Raw genomic sequence first — 19,924 nt, 5'->3', positions numbered from 1 at the left:
ATTTTCACAGCTCTTACTGTGAAGAAACCTTTCCTTATTTGCAGATGACATTTTTTTTTCCTCTAGACGTATAGAGTGCCCCCTTGTCCTCTGTGATGACCTTAAAGTGAATAACTCAACAACAAGTTTACGATATGGACCACGTGTATTTGTACATGTTGATCATATCCCTCCTTAGTCTCCTCTTCTCAAGAGGGAATAGATTCATTTCCTCTAATCTTTCCTCATAGCTGAGCTCCTCCATGCCTCTTATCAGTTTGGTTGCTCTTCTCTGCACTTTCTCCAGTTCCCTGATATCCTTTTAAGAACCGGTGCCAAAAACTGAACTGCATATTCCAGATGAGGTCTTACTAATGATTTGTACAGGGGCAAAATGATATCTCTCTCTCTGGAGTCCATACCTCTATTAATACAAGAAAGGAGTTTGCCCCCTTTGGAAACCTCAGCTTGGAATTGCCAATGATGCGCAAAGTTTATTTTCTTTGGAAGCAGCCACAGCCTGAGTAGAAAAGCCACATGCAACAGAGAAGGACCCCTGCTTTCTATATGGAAACAGTGGCCTCTCTGCAGGGGTCCAGCAGGTCCCCCGCTGACTCACAACTTGAACCCTCCAATTACCAGCGAGTGTTCTGTCCTCACTGCACGTTTCGTTTTCCTGTGTGTAACTCGAGATGCAGCGAAACCCTCCTATTCTGCAATAAGCCAGACTGGGTGGATCAAAGCCGATTCCAGCTTCGTTCAGGTCTATGGCCAGCCGTGCTGGTTGGTTGCTTGGGCCTCCTTGGTTGGACAGGAGGGCCAGGGTCAGCTGGATTAGGCAGCGGGGTGGGGGGGATGTCCCCTTTCGCTCCTTGGGATAACAGCCGAATGACTGCTAGCCCCATAGGTAGTTATCCCAAGAAAGCCAACCATTTGCTCTAAAAAAAATGGTAATGGGGTGATGTGTGCAGCTACATGCATCACCCCGGTACAACCCCTTCAAGCCGAAACTGCATATTTGCGTAGGTCAGCATGAAGGGGATAACAAAACAGGGTAAAAAACAAATACAGGTACATATAATCAGTATATAAAATGTACAAAAATACAATGGATAAGCTAGGCAGTAGATAGCTATAAGTAATTCTCACCAGCGATGCTGCGTTTAGGGAATGCAAGCAGATGCAAATTTTAGTCCAGCATGTGCTCTGATAGCTGGTTCCTTCTTTCTCTTCCTTAGACTGAAGAATGGTGGGAACTTTTGTTAAAGGTGAACAGTTTCTAGTTTCTGCAAAAACAGTAAATTTACCACTAGCTCCATCTTGTGGTCAAATCTGATATTGAATGCAAACAACTTAATGATTATTCTGCTGGAGGCAGGGCAGGGAGCATAAGCTTTGATCATTGCAGATCAATATGTCTGACTAAATGGGGCTGGCTTCAGACTTCTATAGAGCGATCACTGCTTCCACATAAAGAGCAAGGGTTCTTCTCTGCCGCAAACTAAAGGACGTTTAGGTTTTAAGCACCAGCCTTTGTAGTGGTCGGATATTGTGTTCTATCAACATCTATCCTTTGTCCAAATTAGCTGTTATACTTGTGATGGTCTTCCTTGTTGCTGATCCAGATTCACTTAATTTCTTGACTGCCGCCTGATGATGACCTCTGCCTGGACCTGACTACTCTTTTTCCTCAATGGGAAAAAATAATGAATTGCTCCACTATAAGGTACCATGCTCCAGCACTTCTAAAAAAATAGTGGAAGCTCTCTGGTGGTCCGCTGTCCACATCATAAATAGATCACTATAAAGAAAAGAAGGTAGCCACAGAGAAAGAGACAGAGTATTCAGGGCCTGGGAGAGGTTTTGGGCGGGCAGCAGGCAAGAGAGTAGCCAGTAGGGATGAGCTTCGTGTTCGAGTCGAACGCATGTTCGACTCGAACATCGGTCGTTCGTGCGTTCGCCGAATTCCGAACGTTTGGGCCGTTCGCGGCAAAATTCGTGTGGCCCACAATGCATTGCGATGGCGCAATGCATTGCTGTCTCACGATTGGCCAAGCATGCACTGTGACCCCGCATGCTTGGCCAATCGCAGCGCCAGTAGCGAGGAGAGCAATGGTTGGCCACAGGCATCCTGCCTGTGGCCAATCATAGCTCAGGCTGTGTAGTGCACGCCCCACACTATATAAAGCTGCCTTTCAGGCGGCCTCGTGTAGTGTTTGTTAGCATCTGAAGCAGTGGGTGTTCTGTGTACCTTCAACACAGTTACACACCAATCGTTTTTGGCTGATTTACTATTTTGCTCTTGTGTAGTGGTTACTGTCTGTGCCCTGACCGCAGTATACACCACTATATTCACCTCACCTATATAGCTAGTGATCTAGCTTTAATAATAGAGCTTGCAGTCAGTAGTGTTAGTGCGTGCTGTCTGCGTGCTCTGTACCCAGTACATACCACTATATACACCTACATAGCTGTTCTCTATTTGAGCCCGATTGTCATTTGCTGGAGTTATTGGAAGTTGTGTGTGCCTCCAGCACAGCACAGTATACATCTGTATATACCCCTTTAACTCTGCTGTTTTCTTGTTATTGTCTGCGTGCCCTGACCGCAGTATACACCGTGATATTCACCTCACCTATATAGCTAGTGGTCCATCTTTAACAATAGAGCTTGCAGTCAGTAGTGTCACTCAGGAGATAGTGCGTGCTGTGTGCCTGCTCTGTACCCAGTACATACCGCTATTATCCACCTACATAGCTGTTCTCTATTTGGGCCCGATTGGCATCTGCGGGAGTTATTGGAAGTTGTGTGTGCCTCCAGCACAGCACAGTATACATCTGTATATACCCCTTTAACTCTGCTGTTCTATAAAAAAGGCATCTGCAGGAGTTAGTGGGTGTTGTGTGCCTCCAGCACAATATAAACTACCCAACTACTGTTTTACCCAACTCCCTTCAGGCCATTACCATGTCTGGAAGGCCAGCAAGGAGAGGCAGACAGGCGCGAGCCGATAAAAGAGGGCAAGCAGGCTCTGTGTCTAGAGACAACAGTGCTGGTCGTGGACGCGGTGCATTGTCATCAGCACGTGGCCATGGGACATGCTTGTCCTTCTTTTCTGCAGCTGGACATGTTGAACCGCAACATGCCAACGACTTGGTAGAGTGGATGACCAAGCCCTCTTCATCCTCCTCATCCTCTCTCACCCAGTCTCAGGGTAGTAGAAAAGCAGCTGGCAACACATCGTCGTCCCTCCTCTCAATGTCATCATCAGTGACTCCTTCCCTAGACCCACCACGTCCTCCTGAGGAGTCTCCTGAACTCTTTGAGCACAGTGTTGGGTACATGCTCCAGGAGGATGCCCAGTGTTTGGTGGGCTCTGATGATGACACTCAGCTAGAGGAAGGCAGTAGCGTGAGCACAGAGAGAGGGGATGCTCAAGAAGGACAGCAATCTGGCAGTCATGTTCCACAAGCTGCAGCATACTGCCAGGTTTGCTACAGCGATGAAGAGGGAGGGGATGATGAGGGCACTGACTCCACGTGGGTGCCTGGAAGGAGGGAGGAGGAGGAGGCACATGTCCAACGAGGCAGGATGCCCTCCGGGGGCCAGCTTAGGGGCAGCACACCGACTGAATCACACCGCAGAGCTCCGCCTGCGCAGAGCGCTTCCTCTGCGCAGAGCGCTTCCTCTGCGCGTTATTCTAAAAGTTCTTTGGTGTGGGCCTTTTTTGAGACGAGTGCATCAGATCGCACCACTGCTATTTGCAACATATGTCTCAAGCGTATCTCACGTGGCCAAAACATCAGCCGCTTGGGCACCACATGCTTGACCAGACATATGTTGACCTGCCATGCAGCTCGTTGGCAAGCATACCTCAAAGACCCACACCAAAGAACAAAGCGGACCTCTCCTTGCTCCTCATCAGCTGGCATCTCCAACCCCACTAGACCTTCAGTCCTCTCTGAAACCTGCTCTGAGAGGAATGAAGGTGTAGAATTAGGTGTGTCACAGCCAAGTGCTTCCGGGAACTCTGCTAGTGGTACATCCACGTCCGATTATAGCAGACAAATGTCCCTGCCCCAGCTGCTGGACCGGCGGAAGAAATTTACTCCCAGCCATCCACATGCCCAGCGGTTGAATGCTAGCTTGGCTAAATTGCTAGCACTTCAACTGCTGCCTTTTCAGTTGGTAGACTCGGCCCCCTTCCGTGAGTTTGTACAATGTGCGGTTCCTCAGTGGCAGGTCCCCAAACACCACTTTTTCTCACGGAAGGCGATTCCGGCTCTCTACCGGCATGTGGAAGGCAATGTCCTTGCCTCGCTGGACAGGGCGGTCAGCGGTAAGGTGCATATTACCGCTGACTCATGGTCCAGCAGGCATGGACAGGGACGTTACCTGTCTTTCACGGCCCATTGGGTCACTCTCCTGGCTGCTGGGAAGGATGCAGGACAAGGTGCAGTAGTGTTGGAGGTTGTTCCGCCACCACGCCTCCAAAATGCTACTATTGGTTGTGACACACCTCTCTCCTCCACCCCCTCCTCTTCTTCTTCCTCCATGGCCTCTTCCAGTGCTCTGTCCTCAGAACCAGCGGTGCTCCGTAGGCGTTGCAGGGGCTACGCAAGTACGCAGGCAAAACGATGCCATGCCGTGCTTGCGCTGGTTTGTTTGGGGGACAGGAGCCACACTGGGGCGGATGTTTTGTCAGCTCTGCAGGGGCAGGCCGAGAGGTGGTTGATGCCACGCCAGCTTAAGCCAGGAATGGTGGTTTGCGACAATGGCACCAACCTCCTCTCCGCCCTCCGACAGGGACAACTGACCCATGTGCCCTGTGTAGCTCACGTCCTTAACCTGGTGGTGCAGCGGTTCTTGGGCAGGTACCCCGGCTTACAGGATGTCCTGAAACAGGCCAGGAGAGTCTGTGTGCATTTCCGCCGATCATTTAATGCCTGTGCTCGGCTGGCTGAGCTCCAAAAGGAGTTGAACCTGCCCAAGAACCGCCTTATATGTGACATGCCCACCAGATGGAACTCAACATTGGCCATGCTGCAGCGGCTGCACACGCAGCAGAGGGCCATCAATGAGTACCTGTGCGACTACGGCACCAGGACAGGGTCAGGGGAGCTTGGTTTTTTCTCACCACGCCAGTGGGGCATGATCAGGGATGCATGCACTGTCCTGTCACCGTTTGAGGAGGCCACAAGGATGGTGAGCAGTGACAGTGCATGCATCAGTGACACTATACCTCTTGTCCACCTCTTGGAGCATACGCTGCGTGGAATAATGGACAGGGCACTTGAGGCAGAACAGAGGCAGGAAGAGGAGGACTTCCTTGCCTCTCAAGGCCCCCTTTATCCAGACAGTGTTCCTGCTGTGCCACCCATCACACAGGAAGAGGGTGAGGAGGAGGAAGAGGAGGAGGAGGATGATTGTGTCAGCATGGAGGTGGAGGCTGGCACTCAGCATCAGCAGCAGCAGTCTTATAGGGATGATTTACAGTCCCAAGAAACACGTGGACTTGTACGTGGCTGGGAGGAGGTAGCTGCGGATCATGTTGTCCTTAGTGACCCAGAGGACTCCGGACCGAATGCCTCAGCTAACCTACGCTGCATGGCCTCCCTGATCCTGCAAAGCCTGCGGAAGGATCCTCGTATTCTTCGGATCAAGGAGAGGGACCATTACTGGCTGGCCACTCTCCTTGATCCACGGTACAAGGGTAAGGTTGCCGACCTTATCTTGCCATCGCAGAGGGAGCAGAGGATGAGACATCTCCGGGAGGCCTTGCAGAAAGCTCTGTGCAACGCGTTCCCAGAGACTGGGAGGTCACAAACTCCTGGTCCTGGACAACGTGTTGCTGAGGCATCAGTCAGAAGGAGCGGTGGAGAAGGTGGCCGTCTGACTGATGCTTTCAGACAATTTTTTAGTCCGCAGCCCCAAGGTATGATTGGTTCCAGCACCCATCGCCAGCGTCTAATTTACATGGTGCAGGAATACCTAGGGGCAAGGTCAGACTTGGACACCTTTCCCACTGAAAATCCTCTGGCTTACTGGGTCTTGAGGATGGATCACTGGCCAGAGCTTGCACAGTATGCAATTGAGCTACTGGCCTGTCCTGCATCCAGCGTTCTTTCGGAACGCCCCTTCAGTGCTGCTGGTGGCTTCGTTACCGATCACAGGGTGCGCCTGTCCACCGAATCAGTTGATCGACTGACCTTCATCAAGATGAATCAGTCTTGGATCACCCACAGCTACCAAGCACCTGAAGCTGATGTAACCGAATAATTTTTTTTGAAATACCACATCCCTTCAAGACTGCCTATGCTGATGCTGAGTGACTGTCCTGTTATGTTGATTGTCTATCCTCTTCCTCCTCCGCTGATATGTTGGAAGAACATTTTTGGTTCTGGGTGATGCCAGCAGCCCAATTTTTCTGCCCCTGTTTAACAGGGGCGTTTAAGTACAATTTTTGATGCAATGCTTTGCAGCAGGGCTAATTCCTGCAATAAAACTAGAGTATATGGCAGAGGTTGCAGTGTGATGGCACCAGTGCCTAAGGCCCAATTTTTCTGCCCCTGTTTAACAGGGGCGTTTAAGTACAATTTTTGATGCAATGCTTTGCAGCAGGGCTAATTCCTGCAATAAAACTAGAGTATATGGCAGAGGTTGCAGTGTGATGGCACCAGTGCCTAAGGCCCAATTTTTCTGCCCCTGTTTAACAGGGGCGTTTAAGTACAATTTTTGATGCAATGCTTTGCAGCAGGGCTAATTCCTGCAATAAAACTAGAGTATATGGCAGAGGTTGCAGTGTGATGGCACCAGTGCCTAAGGCCCAATTTTTCTGCCCCTGTTTAACAGAGGCGTTTAAGTACAATTTTTGATGCAATGCTTTGCAGCAGGGCTAATTCCTGCAATAAAACTAGAGTGTATGGCAGAGGTTGCAGTGTGATGGCACCAGTGCCTAAGGCCCAATTTTTCTGCCCCTGTTTAACAGGGGCGTTTAAGTACAATTTTTGATGCAATGCTTTGCAGCAGGGCTAATTCCTGCAATAAAACTAGAGTATATGGCAGAGGTTGCAGTGTGATGGCACCAGTGCCTAAGGCCCAATTTTTCTGCCCCTGTTTAACAGGGGCGTTTAAGTACAATTTTTGATGCAATGCTTTGCAGCAGGGCTAATTCCTGCAATAAAACTAGAGTGTATGGCAGAGGTTGCAGTGTGATGGCACCAGTGCCTAAGGCCCAATTTTTCTGCCCCTGTTTAACAGGGACATGTAATTACAATTCTTGATATAATATTTCACAGGAGGGCCCCTTCCTGTGCCCACCCAGAGTAACTGTGAGGACTTATAGTGTTGTGGCACCAGCACCACAACCACCAAAGGTCAATTTTTCTACCACTGTTCAACAATGGCATGTAATTACAATTCTTGATATAATCGTTCACAGCAGGGCGCTCCAGCGCCCACCAAGAGTCACTTTGAGGGCTTACAATGTTGTTGCAAAACCAACACCTTGTTCTGCCATTTCTGCAGAGCATATAGGGCAGGCCCCTACTTTCAAACATCCAATTTACAAACATCTCCTACTTGCAAACGGAAGGAGACAACAGCAAGTGAGATGAAAAAAGATGGACGACAAAACAAATTATACAGGGGTGATAACCCTTCCCTATGTTTTCCAAAAAGCTTAAAAATATTTTTTTTGACTGGAGCTACACTTTAAAAATGTACCAGTTGAAAATTACAAACAGATTCAACTTAACACAACAAACCTACACAGTCCCTGTCTTGTTTGCACCGCCTGTATACTTCTGTTCTGAGTATATAGGGCCTGGGGGCCACACGCATTTCCTTTTTTTAATATGGGTACAGGGTTCCCCTTAATATGCGTACAAGACCCAAATAGGCTGGTAATGGGCAGGGAGGGCTACCCATGCCATTTTTCTGAATGATTTTCAACCATATTGCAGGAACCAGATATAACATTAAAACCGCAAGCAGTTTTAAATGGTGTTATTTCCGCTTAATGTCATTTTGTGCAGGGACTGTTCTAAACACGGGAAACACGTGGCACTTCACAGGCATACTACAGACACCCACCAGGCACCATATTTAAAGGAATATTTCACTTTTTTTTTTTCACTTTAATCGTCATTAAAATCAGTGCTCCCGCCAAAACGGTAGTTTTTAAAACTTTTTTTTGCAGTGACCCATGTCCCCTGAGGCAGGAGGCAGGTCGCCAAACCCTTTTTAGGACACTATCTTGCATATTAGCCGTTAAAATTAGCACTTTCCAATTCGAACGTTCGAGTCCCATAGACTTCAATGGGGTTCTAACGTTCGTACCGAACGCGGGGGTCGTTCGCAAGTTCTGGTGCGAACCGAACCGGGGGGGTGTTCGGCTCATCCCTAGTAGCCAGGTACAGGCAGAGGTCATGGGCAGTTGGCAGGCAAAAGAGTATACCACTAGAGTGAAGAGAAAGAAGGTAGCTGGTCTCTATTGTAAAAGCCTTAGTATAAATGTATTGATCCATTCAGTGCACTGATATATCCACCTGCACCTCCACCCTCTAACATGTTTCACCCAACATAGAGCTTAATTATAAAGTCTATTAGGCCCTTTCTAAGTGAAACACGTTGGAGGCTGGAGATGCAGGTGGATATATCAGTGCACCGATGGATCAATACATTTCTACTATGTTTTTTACAATGGAGTTCCTCTCCTTTCTATTCTAGCGGTATACAGTCTTGCCTGTCGTCTGTCTACGATCTCTGCCTGATCCTGACTACTCTCTTGTCTCTTGCCTATGACCTCTTCCTGGACATAATTATTCTCTTTGCTGCTGCCTACGCATGACCTCTCCTTGGACCTGAGTACTCTCTTGCCTTCTTCCTGCCCATACCTCTGCCTGAACCTGACTTCTCTTTGGCCCGCTGCCTGCCCATGACCTATATTGGACCTAAGTACTTTCTTTGTTGCTGCCCACTCATGACCTCTGCATGGACCTGACTACTCTATTGCTTGCTGCCTGTCCACGGTCTCTTTCTGGACCTGATCACGGTTTTACCTAGTGTTTTGTGTATAGAATCCACACTGTAGCCATCTGTTCCTGCTACCCCTTTGGCCGCAACCTAGTGACAACATGCAGTGAAGAAAACCAGGACCACTAAGGTTTTCTGGTCCATATCGACCATCAGGAGCTCTGGTGAACACCAGCTGTCACTTTGACTCCGCACCTCGGTTGAGCCCACATCACAAGTATACAGAAAACGAACAAAACTCTGGACAGCCGCACTCCAGATTAAGTAAAAAATGAAAATGCCTTTATTTCTTCAAGTGAAAAAACTCCATATCACACGAAACATCACAGCAAAGGGAAAAAAATAGAACAAAATTGCTGACGCGTTTCACGCTAAAACCAGCGCTTACTCATAGCTCAATGAGCCCACATCACCTACCCGAGGGCCCCATAACACTGTGAAAGCTTCTCTCATTGTAGTTTGTGGTATGCATCAAACAAGTAAAAAAAAAAAAAAACTGGTCTTATCAAGAATTTATTTTTAAGAAAGGTTACTCACTGAAAACCACTAGCTAAATTTCCCATATAAACCTTACAGTAACTAGCAGGACTGATGTGAAAAGGTTGCAAATCATAGATTTTCTCTGTATAGCAGAAGCCATACAATGTGGATGATTATATTATATTGGACTCCTCATTGAATGTGACAGCACGAATGTGCCGTTAGCTATGTAGACTTGGCAGAAGAACAGGGCACTCGGGTTACAGGAAAAAATTTCCATTTTCTGTCCGGAAGTAAAATGAAGGTTTGATAGTTCTTTATATGCAGCCTTCTGGTAACCTTTGTGCTGGTGGATTAATGAGCACCCGTCAGGAGGAATTCTAACACATGATGCAAAGCTAAAGCTAAGAAGGTTTGAGAGTTTTGAATTTCCTAAATGAATTAGTACCTTCTCAATCACATTCTTCACTTTTATCAAAGCAGAAAATGAGAGAGTACATGGAGGTGGCTGAGCTTGATTCCTCCATAGAAATCATATACTGCATGGGCATTCACCCCCTTGATTAAGTTCAGATGTCTCCAGTGAAAGTTTCTTTTAAGGCCACAACATATAAAGACATTTTAGACAATTGGAGCTACCAACCATGGGGCAACAGTTTTAAGACTCTTTTTCAGTTCTCAACGACAGTGCCCCTTTGCACAAAGCCAGCTTCATAAAGATATGGTTTTATGAGGTTGGCATGGAGGTGGCCTGCCCAGAGACCTGACCTCAACCCTACTAAACACCTTTGAAATGAATTGGAACACTGATTGTGGGCCCGGTCGTTAACCAAACAAATACGTTTTTGGCTGAAATCCCACAGGAACATTCCAAATTCTTGTGGAATGGCTTCCAAAGAAAGTCGAAGCTGTTATAGCTCTAAAATGATGGGGGTAGGGGTCAGGGAAAACTCCATATTGATGGCTAAATTTTGGCCATATATGTAGGTTCTGGCCTTGAGTTTGTCAGGGATCATGTTGTTTCTATCAGTAATGCTTTCCAATTTACATGATAGGCTAATGCCTCGTACACACGGGCGGACTGTATGGCGTACTTAGTCCGTTGAAACACATTTCAGCGGATAGTCCGCTCGTGTGAGGGCTTCAGCGGACTTTTTCAGCGTGCAGTCTGGCGTACTAAGAATTTCGGATTTTTCGAAATTCTGTCCGTCGTACTTTGGTTTCAGCGGACAATCCGCTCGTCAGTATGCTAGTTCGACGGACTAAGAATGGCGCATGCCCAGAAAGGATTTACACGGCGGAAGGGTGCTTTGCTGTGTATTGGACTTCCTATTTCTAGTCCCGTCGTACGTGCTGTACACGTCATCGCGCAAGCTTTCGACGGACTGTTTGTGCATCCGTGTGTGGTCAAGTCCGTTCAGTGGAAAGTATGACGGACTGTCCGTCGGATTGTATGACGGACTAAGTACGCCATACAGTCCGCTCGTGTGTACGCGGCATAAGATTGGCTGCATTCTCATTGATGTCACTGGTCTCTGGTGAATGGATAGGCTGCATTCTCAGTGATGTCACTGGTCTCTAGTGAATGGATAGGCTACATTCTCAGTGATGTCACTGGTCTCTAGTGAATGGATAGGCTACATTCTCAGTGATGTCACTGGTCTCTGGTGAATGGATAGGCTGTATTTTCAATGATGTCACTGGTCTCTTGTGAATGGATATGCTGCATTCTCAGTGATGTCACGGGTCTCTAGTGAATGGATAGGCTGTATTTTCAATGATGTCATCGGTCTCTAGTGAATGGATAGGCTGCATTCTCAGTGATGTCACTGGTCTCTAGTGAATGGATAGGCTGTATTTTCAATGATGTCACCTGTCTCTAGTGAGGGGATAGGCTGCATTCTTAGTGATGTCACCAGTCTCTAGTGAATGGATAGGCTGCACTCTCAGTGATGTCACGGGTCTCTAGTGAATGGATAGGCTGCATTCTCAGTGATGTCATCAGTCTCTAGTAAATTGATAGGTTGCATTCTCAGTGATGTCACCAGTCTCTAGCATTCTCTATAGGCATTGCATCCTTAAAAACCACCTTCATTTTGCCTTAGCCATTCAATGCAAAATGGTATTATTTCGCCAAAATTGTCACCAGAATGGGATAAGAGGGGGCAGAACAAGACAGTTGGCCTATGGGTCAGGAAATAACTTAATTTACGGCACCAATCATACAAAGAGAGAGAAGGGCAATAGTCAATCGGAATCTGTTGTAGGGAACATATCACTAGGAGGAGTAAGCAGAACGAGCACAGGGCTGACCTCATCACTGTGCTGTTTCTCCTTTTTTTGTTCAGTCACCAGACTGTGGGTGTGTTCTTGATCAAGCTGCTTATGGAGATGTCAAAGACGGTGTGGAGGGGGTGGAGATAACAAAACTGGCTGCACAGAATTACAATTGCTTTGGCAGGCAAAACAGTTCACATACTCTATATGTATGTAGCGCCGGCTCCTGAAGAGCATGCGCTATGTGTTTTTTTCTATTTAAAATTCCTAAAGCCACAGTTGGGTTTTAGGGTTAATTATACCAAATTATGGTTTCAGTACCAGTCTAGCTGGATTGCACTGGGTTCTGCTTGGCCACAGGTGTCGCTATCGCCACTGGCAAGTGTGAGAACGCAGTTTAGCTAGGCGTATTGAGTGTCATTCTTTCTCAGAACCAGTACCCTGGGAGAGGGTACTTAAGGTACTGACATCACGTGCTTCTGGGTTTCCGGTGCAGAAGATCTTTCTGTGTGCTTGGTCCTGGTCCTCCTGACCAGCCCCCATGGCCCGCATGGCCTAGGATGTGGATCCATTCAATTTCAAGTCACAGGACTGGCTAGCCCGAGGCAAAATAACTGGGAGGAGGATTCAAAGTGTCAGGTCACCTGACACCAGGTGACAGATGCACTCCGTAGGAGTCGGAAGTGCACCGCTAGGTAGTGGACCTTAGGACTGACTGCTGCGGATTGTACCCAGGGAGATTCAGGACACAGGTCTACAGGATCACTAACACAGATCCCAATGGGAGCTGGAGCATAGATTCACCAGGGCGCAGAGTCTAAGAGCCAGTGGGTGTTCGCCAGAGCCTCCAGTGGTGAGGATGGACTTCGCTGCAGTCTGGCTCCAGGTCGCGGCCCCTAGGGTCTCACAGCTCACACTCACAGTAGACTACAGGAGAAGGAAGCAGCAGGCTGGAGGGACAAGGATAGTAAGGGGATACGGCAGAGGTCAGGGCAACTAGCAGACAGGAACAACAGAGTACACGCCAAAGGTTCAGGGTCACAGGCAGACAAGGATGGTTGGGGACATGCCAAAAGGTCAGGGTCACAAGCAGACAGGAATCATTGAAAACACGCCAAGGTTGGTAACAGAGACAAACAGAGCACATAGCAAGCAGGAAACAGGAAGCCGAATACACAATGGATACACAATGGTTGATCAGCCCTGCTGGCTTGCAATGCACAGGTTAATATAGGGTTCCCTGATAGGGCCTGGGGTGGAGCCACGCTTAGAGGAAAGGTTATAAAAACCACCAGGTGGAAGTGGCTGGTCTCTTAGTCTGAACACATGAGGGGAGGTAAGGAAACAGAAGGAGATCACTGCATAACCATGACACAAAGGTGGTCCGGTGCCGTCTCATCTGTGGAGAGTCCCAGCAACTGGAGAAGCAACCAGGGGGGGACTCTTCGGGAGAAGGCCACGCATAAGGCTGGCTTCTCGGAAGGAGCCTGGAGGCTCAGTTGAAGGACACCAAGTGAATCTACACTCATACGGTATCGCCGGACCAGCTGTGAGATACTGGTACAGTATGATAGCTCTCTAAATTTATCTATGTCCCTCAGTTACATTCAAGTCTGTGGCAGAGACTTTATTCAAGTGTTCTACATCCAAGTCTGTGGCAGAGACTTTGTTCGCAAGTGTTCTACATCCAAGTCTGTGGCAGAGACTTTGTTTTGCTTAAACACTCTATCAGCTGCTATGCCTAGTGGGAGGAGGTCAATCCGGTAGCTGTGAGAATCCAGTTGTGAGCGATAATTCTCTGGATTTCTATAGTTAGAGACTTCCTATCTTTGCAGGTCCAAAAGTACCTGAACTTCCCACCCAGCCTTCTACCCTTCTTTGAGAGACTGTTTTGTCTACTTGTTGTCAAATAAAAATACCAAAAGTGGATCCAGTGTCAGTTTCTGCAATTCTTTGGGCCATCTACCTCGGGAAACCCCTAGACGTACACGAGGTCAAGAAGGTAACGGTAAGCCCAATCAAACCAGCCGCTCCTTCGGGGGTCAGTGCTACACGTATTTTAACTGTTTATAGCTGTTTGCCTAGAGTTCAGCATTAACACATAATAATAATAAAAAAAAAACTTAAAATAAATAATTTCCTAAAGGAAAATCTTCTTTTATAAAAGTTTTCTAAAGCTAAAACTTTACTGGATACTACTAGTAACACAAGCTTTTCCATTACTATGGTTCTGACAAATTTGGTTATTCAGGTAGCTGCACAGTTTATATTAGTATTTTCAGTGGACATGTGAAATGTGCATATTTTATGCTTGTAATCTCTTTGAACTTCTAAGCTCATATTCCACAGATACTCAGGTGTGCCAAACACTGAGGTTTAAAATCAAATAGAAAAAGCTATAAATAAAAGATAATACATTTGGACAATGATGACAGTGAAATATATACAGTATTCTCTTCTGCTGTTCCAGGGAATAAACAGAGGGCTAGCCACCTGTAATTCAGTTTAAACTGCCTCCTAAGTCTATTGTTCTAAAGAAGTATTGCCATTACTGAATATTTTATTTGTCTATTGATTTAATGAAAGTTAAGATATTTTCATGCATACTTTGCTTGATGCAAATGGATTTTTTTCTTTTTACATTATTTCTATAGGAATTGATGCCTGAAAGTCAGAGAAATAAGCAACTTAAAGTGGTTGTAAACTCTTACAACACACTTTGACCTACAGGTAAGCCTAGATTAAGGCTTACCTGTAGGTCCAAGAAATATCTCCTAAACCCAGGGCCGGATTAACATAGGGGCTATTGGAGCTGCAGAAAAAAAAGTAAAAAAAAAAAAAAAAAAAGAAGATCGACTTTGAGGATTGTAGCTCGGCAATCAGGAGTCACAGATACCCCACGTTTGGGGAGTAGGTAGCTAAAGACCCACTCCAGCACTGGTTAAAATATGGGGCAGCTATCATCTATGGTTCCGGAGATACGGGGCTCCTTGCGCAGCCTGTCAGAAGCTACATACAGAGCGGCCAGTTTAAATACAAGCTGGAACATTGTAGCAGACTGAGAGGATGAACTCACATAGCTTATAATAATTATTTGTATATTACTTATGATAATTAACCCCTTGCCACCCAGGCCCATTCTGAGACTTCTCTGCTACATGTAAAAGTCATCATTTTTTTTATGCTAGAAAATTACTCAGAACCCTCAAGCATTATATATTGTTTTAGCAGACACCCTATGGAATAAAATGGTGGCCTTTGCAACTTTTTATGTTACACGATATTTGCGCAGCAATTTTTCAAACTTTTTTTTGGAAAGAAACTGTTTCATTCATAAAAAAAACATTAAAGTTAGCACGATTTTTTGTTGTGTACTAAGCGATGCTTTAAATTTTTTTTACAGGTTACATGTTTAGAGTTACAGACGTCTAGTGCTAGAATTATTGCTCTCGCTCTAACGATCGTGGCTTATGTAACCTGTGTGTATCTGGCTCTGATACTAACCAGTGCCTACCCAGGGACTGACTAGTATCTCTCCCCAGCCTGTCCCCACACACCCTCTCACCTGCTGACCTGTGAATGGGGCGATCACTCCCGCAGTGTTATTGTGTTCTGCCAGTGAATACAATACAATGATTAGTGTTGCTAACTATAGCTGGCAGCACTGATTGTTTTGGGGAAAACCTGACAGGCTGGTTGTACTCAAGTCACTTAATAGGTTGACCTGTGTAAAACCAGCTAGCCCATACATAGATCGACTATGGCTGGTCTCTGCTTAATTGGTGTAATTTCAATCCATGTATGGCCCGCTTAACCACTACGCAGTCCCTAAACATCCTTCCACAAACCTTTACATTTTTCCTTCCCAGATTACTTCATCCTCCTCTCCTATACATAGTGCCCACTGTCATACTCTCCGAACTTCTCTCCTATACATAGTGCCCACTGTCATACTCTCCACACTTCTCTCCTTTACATAGTGCCCACTGTCATACTCTCCACACTTCTCTCCTGTACATACTGCTAACTGTCATACCCTCCACACTCCTCTGCTGTGCATACTGCCCACTGTCATACCCTTCACACTCCTCCTCTCTTGTACATAGTGCCCGCTGTCATACACTTCTCTCCTGTACATATTGCCCACTGTCGTACCCTCCACACTCCTCTCCTATACATAGTGCCCACCGTCATACCCTCAAAACTCCTCTCCTGTACATACTACTCACTGTCCTACCCTCCATACTCCTCTCCTATACATAGTGCCCACCGTCATACCCTCCACACTCCTGTACATATTGCTCACTGTCATACCCTCCACACTCTTCTCTTATACATAGTGCCCAATGTCATACCCTTCACACTCCTCTGCTGTACATAGTGCCTTCTGCCATACCCTCTGCACTCCTCTCGTGTACATAGTGCCCACTGTTAGACCCTCCACATTCCTCTCCCTCACCTGCACATATTTCCCACTTGTATACCATCCATACTCCTCCCCTATGCCTCTTACCCACAAAAACTGTTCTTTAAAATTATACTGAATATCCTCAATGTTACCAGCTCTAGAATGGACACTTTTGTCAGTCCAACTAAAGGAAATCTCACAGTCCTCATATTTGTTCTGCCCCATTATTAGTACTTATTTCATTTTGTAATTACTATTGTGATGTATAGAGGAACACGGGGGATGTCAGCTACTCTAAATATAGCACTTGTAAAAAAAAAGTCCCTGAAAATATTTTTGAAATGTTGACAACTATGCACTTAGGCACTGCCGAAGGGCCACGGGGTCAGTAGGGGGCCCCATGAGAGGCTCCTGTGATATTAAAGCGGTAGTAAACTTTTCTAATATTACTAATTTTTAGAAGCTAGGTTATGCCATAATGTACAAGTATGCACAGCATATTAGCACATGCCCTGCTTCTCCTCTCAAGACTGTTGCTGCCAACGGTGCTCCCACTGTATTATTACAAATGCTATTGTTATTGACATTTTAAAATACACATACTCAAATAGAGACTATACAGTGACTGATTTTTTGCGCCATCTGAGCCCAAATATTTCTCTATTAGCACATTAGGGTACACTTAAATTGTCAGACTGAGCTCTCCAGTGCTGTGCTGTGATCAGTCTGGCGGGGCCCGGGCACTTCCATCTTCACCCGGACTTCCTTCTGGGTTCTGTGCCTTCAGTCACTTGCCTTGGCCAGGCTGCGTTGATGTCATTCCCACACATGCTCCTGTGCATCCTCTTTCTCTCATCCCCCCCTTTCTCTCTCATCCTCCCTCCCTTACCACTCACACCTCTTTCATCCCCTTTCTCTCTCTCTCATCCTCCCTCTCTCTCTCTTTAATTTAATTTGTTATAACAAAAAATTGTTAGCATTTTTATTTATTTATTGTTTATAAAAGGCCCCACCAAAATCCTCAGCACCAGGCCCATGATGTTCTTAATCTGGCCCTGCCTAAACCTATACGGTTTAGGAGATATTTGTCTGCAGACAGGCACCGCTGTCTACGGCGCATGTGCCGTAGACAGCGGCGCGCAGGCGCACTGAGCATTTTCAACAACGTAGCTGCCGCGCGTGGCAGCTCCCGTGCGCATGCGTGGGAGTGACGTCATTGCGGCTTCGCCGAATGACAGCGGCGGAGCTGCGAGACCCCCCTGAGAAGATGGATGCGCCGGACTACAGGGGACAGCGGTGACTTCGCTGGCTCCTGTGTCAGGTAAGTGACACATAATGGGCTACTATGCGATGCATAGTAGTCCATTATGCTTTGCCTTTGCAGGGAATGAAAGAGGAAGTAAACTCATCAGGGTTTACTTCCTCTTTAAGGTGTTGAAACCCCTCCAACTGATACTCCACTTTCTGTAAGTCTGAGCACCATATCTGGTAAACTTTAGATTTTACTTATGTACTCAAGGAATAATTTACGAGGATCCTGGTAGCAGAAAAGTGGGCTCTGTTTGGCCCACACTGGGAAATCTATAGGTTAAAGCGGTAGTAAACTCAGTTATACCACTTGTACCTACAGGCGAGCCTATGGTAAGGTCTACCTGTAAGTACTGTGAATATCTCCAATACCTGCACAGCTTAGGAGATTTTCAAAGCGCATGCAGCCGGTGACGTTACCGGCACATTCGCTCCGAAGGAAGGAAGACGGGGGGGGGGGAGATGTCAGCCCTCTCAGTGGTGACAGTGTGGTGCTGGAGGGCTTCCTTCTAAGGTAAGTCTTGCATAATGTGCTAGTATGCAGAATCTTTTTTTTTTCAACAACTGCCCTTTACTACCGCTTTAAACCACAATGAAAACCTGTGGCTTCATGTAATTAACTCCCTGCTAGTTTGTTTACAATTTGGGGCAATTTTAGGCATTTTGCCAAGGTGCTACCCTGGGGCACCTTCAGGTTTTTTTAGGGGTGCCTTGACAAAATACCTAAAAATTGCCCAAGAAGGTACATAAATTAGCAAGTGGTTAGTTACACAAAGCCACAGGTTTCCATGCACCATTACAACCTTCCAGCCACCAGTGCCCTAAACAACCAATGACACTATTAGTTAATAGTTATATAAGGAGGACATTGGGGGCCTGCCTGTTTGCCCCTCTCCATCAGCATTGGGGTCACATTAGGTGAGTGAAGGCAAAAAACTGAGGGAGAATTGCTTGTTGTTTCCTTTATATATGTTTTGGGATTGCCCCATCATTTCAACCTACAGAACAAAAATATTTGCGGAGAATAATCTTAGGTTGCAATTGTGTCCCTGCCGGTATTGCCAGACCTGGCTTGTTGGGGGTCTATGAGGATGCCCAATGCTCCCACCACTCTAAATTACTGACTTCGTATCTCTTGACTTATGCCAATTCTTATGAAATAGACCTTGCCACCCCCCCCCCCCCCCGGCTCTCTCCTACTGGGAAGCACTGATAGATGTGTACAAAATCGCATACATGAATAGATGGTGTCAGTGGAAATATGATAAGATGAGGGCTCCTAAGACCTCTGGCTGAGCATATAATCTGATGTACACTATATTACACTATATATTTTATCTAGCACAATAAGTTGGATATATATCTTTACTTTCCCCCCTTCTCGCTCTTTTAATGTCGCCCTCCCCCCCACCCACCTCTCTTTCCTGTTTCTTCTCATTTTTTGCAGCCTCACCTTCCCTGCTCCTCTGAAATGGATTCATTAATGGTGACACTAGTCTACATGTTCCACTATCATTAGTATTTTAAGTGCCAAAATACGCTTTCCCTGTATACTTGTATATTTTTGTCTGATTTACCTTCTGTAAGATACATTGAGCATTGCATTATGTCAATTTGTATCCTGGATTTTACCCTGTAAAATTCCAATAAAGTACCTTTGTTTTGTATAAAACAATAAAAAAAAAAAATCTGCATATGCATTTTTGTCATCTAATGTTGTTGTTCATGACATGTTTGCTTTAAAGGAAAAAAAAATAAAAAATTGCTTTGTTGAATTCCTCTTGCATGACAGTCGCTGCCTTGCAGAAATATTTATTTCACCTCTCCATGGGTTGAGCATGTGTTTTTTTTTCTGCTAGGAAAGATATAAAATAATGACCGCTGCAAATGCAAATTTGATGGGTTTTACAGAGCCACGCGTCTTGAATTTCCACACTGTGACTCAGCAGACTAAACTCAGTAATAGTAAAATTTAATTGCGTGGAAGCCTTGGGGAGCATGACTTAAGGAAGGAAGTAGAGAAGACCGGGGTTCTGCCATGAAATCTCACGTTAATTGAAGATATATCAAAATAAGAAATCTTAGGCTAAAATGTAATCTTAAAGTGGAGTTCCACCTGCAAAAAAATAAATAAATAAAAGTCAGCAGCTACAAATACTGCAGCTGCTGACTTTTAAAATAAGGACACTGATGCCGCGTACACACAATCGGACTTTCCGGCAGACTTGCTCTGGCGGACCGGAATCCGCCGGACAATTCGATCGTGTGTGGGCTCCAGTGGACTTTTTTCCCCCTAAAAGTCAGACGGACCTAGAAATAAAACATGTTTCAAATCTATGCGACGGACTAAAAATCAGGGAAACCGTTCATCTGTGTGCTGGTCCGACGGACCGAATACGACGCAAGGGCAGCTATTGGCGACTGGCTATTGAACTT

Source organism: Lithobates pipiens, unplaced genomic scaffold (assembly GCF_037356315.1).
Source record: "Lithobates pipiens isolate NorthernLeopardFrog02 unplaced genomic scaffold, aLitPip1_a1.2 Scaffold_23, whole genome shotgun sequence".
NCBI lineage: Eukaryota > Metazoa > Chordata > Amphibia > Anura > Ranidae > Lithobates > Lithobates pipiens.
This window is presented reverse-complemented; position numbering follows the sequence as displayed.